At 33.9% G+C, this 3,882-nt stretch overlaps 1 pseudogene; it reads left to right on the top strand.

Moving 5' to 3' along the window:
• The window catches only part of LOC107685220 (elongation factor-like GTPase 1), a 134,481-nt pseudogene that overhangs the window by 10,118 nt on the left and 120,481 nt on the right, over positions 1-3,882 (top strand).

Genomic DNA, 3,882 nt, shown 5'->3' with positions numbered 1-3,882 from the left:
AGGGTAGTCCGGACTGCTGAGCGAATCATTGGTACAACCCTCCCTTCTCTTCAAGAACTGTACTCTTCCAGAGTGAGCAAAAGGGCTAGCAAATTCACTCTGGACCCCTCACATCCAGCACACTTCCTCTTTGAATCTTCTCTCATGAAAACAAATTCATCGTATGTGAAAACATACCTGGCAATAAAGCTCATTCTGATTCTGATTCTGAAATATTAACTTAAAATCTCATGGGGTACTTAAAGGGGTGGTTCATTGCGATTTCACTTTTTTAACGTTAGTTAGTGTGTAATGTTGCTGTTTGAGCATAAACAATATCTGCAAAGTTACGAAGCTGAAAGTTCAATGCAAACGGAGATATCATCTTTTAAAATTCTGGCGGTTTAATCCCTGATGTATCTATTATATATCTATCTATTATATGATGCAGACCAGAACTTGCGTCAGCTGGATGTCCAACATGTTTTCATGCACTAACCACCGCTCTACGACTCTGACAGAAATCTGTTTCAAAAAGTCTTGCATTTAGCTTCATAATACCTGCAGAATCCTTTGGAAAAGGTCTGTGTTGTGGAGCATTAAATGCTGAAAGAGCTGCAACTTTCAATAGAGTGTGTGACATTACATACTCGGCTTGACTGTCTTTGGAAATGTTGAAGCAGCCACATCTATCTGCTGTTCCCCTTTGAGAGACTGACAGGAAGTGGGCTGACAGAGCTACAGGAGTGATGTGACAGCAGAGACCCTCCATTAGATGCTCTGGGTTTGTAGTGCCATTTAGGGCATTCAAATATGCCGTAGTTATGCTAATGGACGTCAGTTCCCTCACTGAAACCTCACCTTAATAACACACGCACACATTAGTCTGGAACATCCTCCTCCCTCCCATGAACAAATGATCCGAACAAAGCAGACCTGAATATGGTGTTATAAGGGTCAAAAATGTGACTCCCATATTTTATTTTATTATTATAAAACATGAAAATTATACAGACAGTGATTTGACTACACTTCTATGATGGACTTTTTAAAAAATATATATTTCCGAATTAAAATGAATGAATAAAATACTGGAAAAAAAGCACGCTGCTTTTCAAAAGTTTGGGGTTGGTAAGATTTTTTTACTGCTTTTGAAAATAGCATTTAAAGCTGCATTTATTTGATCAAAAATATAGTACAAAAATATATTATTGTGAAATATTATTACAATTTAAAATTAACTTTTTTTATTTTTTTATTTTTTAGGAATTTAAAAGTTTTTAAATCAGTCATTGACCTTGATAGATCTTTTTTTTTTTTTTGCTTTTATTTGCGTATTGTGATTTGGCCCTTTTTTTGCATCTGTTCATCATTGATAACCACATTTGTACTGTAAAGACTGTTGATTCTCAAGCAAAGCAGCTCTGACACAACATTATGCAGAGCCAAAGCATAAAACCCAAACTTGCCTGAAACCTAAAGTTAATAACACTATGTTTGGGGTAAAATAAGGAGGCTGTTTGACATGTAAATCTTGGTTTAACTTATTGATCCTCTTTCCAGTACATTTGTGAGCAGTGACCACATTTAAAGCATGTGTGTTTTAAACTCAACGTGAGAAGATTTAGCAAAAATGTATATTCTGAAGTTCATTTGTCATTGTCCCATAAACAATATGAGGATATTTTGTGCATTGGTTAATAAGAACCCTCTTTACAGTAATGCAGGACGAGGATTTGAATAATGAATCCTTTGAAGATCTATGACTCAGTCTGCAGTTACCAGATGATTTGGCTTGCCAGCCATACGACACTCCAAAAAAAAAAAAAAAAGTCTTCATCCTAAACTGATCAATCACTGCCATTATTCTGCTCTGGCAGACAGATCTCATTCAGACAGAGTTGGTTATGCAGGGTGACGCGACCTCTAGCAACATTGATTTGCAGGACGAGCCTAACTTAAGCCTTTAAACTCATTTGAGCTCATATGTTAGTGAAGAGTTTGACCCTGTTCAGTCAAATCAGAGGCTTTTTATTATGGCTCCAAATCTTAAAAGCAACTAATGAGTTCTTATAATCCCTGGGTCCTTTACATGCTGGCTTAATTTGTGTATTTGTGTATGATGCATTCTCTTTTCCTTATACAGCATGCTCGTTTACTCTCTGTCTTTCTTTGTCTTCACAGTCTAAAGGAAAGAAGCCTCTGTTTGTGCAGCTTGTCCTGGATAATATCTGGAGTATGTATGATGCTGTGGTCACTAGAAGGTAACTTCCTATGTGTTTGTCAGTACAAATGAGAAATTGACGTCAACACATGATTTGCCTTTTCACTTTGAAATTGAATGTGCTGCAAAATGATATTAATATTTCTTTATAAATGTTTTTTGTATGCAGTATGGAATTCAGTGCTATTTTTGAACTAAATCTATTAAATTTCTTTATTAAAAATAGTTTTCATTAATTAAAATAAAAATAAAAGCTGAAATAAAAAAAGGTTACAAAAAATTAACTTAAAAAATAAAAACGAACTAAAATAAAATAAGTTGAAGTACTAAAGCTAAATTGAAATGTAACAATTAACAAAATTACTACAACTTAAACTACAATTATTTTCTTGGCAAGTAACAGAAATAAGTGTAAGTTTATGTGCAAAATTACTAACAAAATGCAAAAATATGAAAAATGTACTACAATTTTTTTTTTAATTATAACAGAAATACGAATAAATTAAAGCAAAATAGAAATAAAAAACTAAAACTAAAATATAAATAACAAAAGCACACAACAAAATTACTAAAACTTGGTGTACAATGTTTAGTCATGAAATAAAACTTGAAATAAACATTTCCACTGATTACTTCTGAATGCATAATTTCGGTCTAACTGCATAATTCATCAACGCACTTTATTTTTTAATTCAAAATGGAAAAACTCACTTTAAATGTGCATTTCCAGTTTCTTTTACATTTCATTTACACTTTTCCAGGGACAAAGAAAAGGTGGAGAAGATGGTGACCTCTCTGGGGTTAAAGGTCATGTCTCGTGACCTGAGACACTCAGACCCCAAAGTGCTCCTCAGTGCCATCTGCAGCCAGTGGCTTCCTGTGTCTCAAGCCATGCTCTGTATCCTTTACTACACAAACACTAGCATTTCAAAGTTTGGGGTCAGTAAGATTATTTTTTTTTTTAAGTAATTTATTAAAAAAAAAAAAAATGTATGGAATAAATATAATTTTCAGCAGCATCATTCCTCCAGTCTTCAGAGTCACTTGATCCTTCAGAAATCATTCTAATATGCTGATTTACTGCTCAATAAACATTTTTGAAAACAGTTATGCTACTTAATAATTTTGTGGAAACTGTGTTGATCTAAATCTAAAATCCAATCTAAAAGTCTTTACTGTCACTTTTGATTAATTTAACGTATCCTTGCTGAATAAAAGTATTAATTTCTTGGGTAGTTATTAGTTTTGTTGATAATTTTTAGCCTATTTTGGCATTTATAAAATTGTAACTTTTTAAGAAATGTAATATTACAATTTACAGCGTTGTTTCGACATCATTGACGTGTAAACACTAGGGCTGGGTAAAAAATATCGATATCTCGATATTAATCGATTCTCTTTTTTACAGAACGATATCGATTCTTAAATCCCAAGAATCGATTAGTCTAGCCTGTTTTCAGATAATGGACGGAACATTGAAGCGAACCTCCCATCCAATAAATCGCAATAGGCATTGTGCCGTGGTACTTTTAATATGAAACAAAGTCTCAGGTTTCAAATTCTGTTCATTGTATTGCAGTATTCAAACAATAAATGCCGTTTTGGCGCTGTTTAATGTGGAGTGACAGATCGCTGTAGTGCGGCACGCCTTCCTTCAGTTCAATAAAAGCGGCAGCGCG

This window comes from Sinocyclocheilus anshuiensis, unplaced genomic scaffold, assembly GCF_001515605.1.
Source record: "Sinocyclocheilus anshuiensis isolate Anshui unplaced genomic scaffold, SAMN03320099.WGS_v1.1 scaffold333, whole genome shotgun sequence".
Lineage (NCBI taxonomy): Eukaryota > Metazoa > Chordata > Actinopteri > Cypriniformes > Cyprinidae > Sinocyclocheilus > Sinocyclocheilus anshuiensis.
This window is presented reverse-complemented; position numbering and strand designations above follow the sequence as displayed.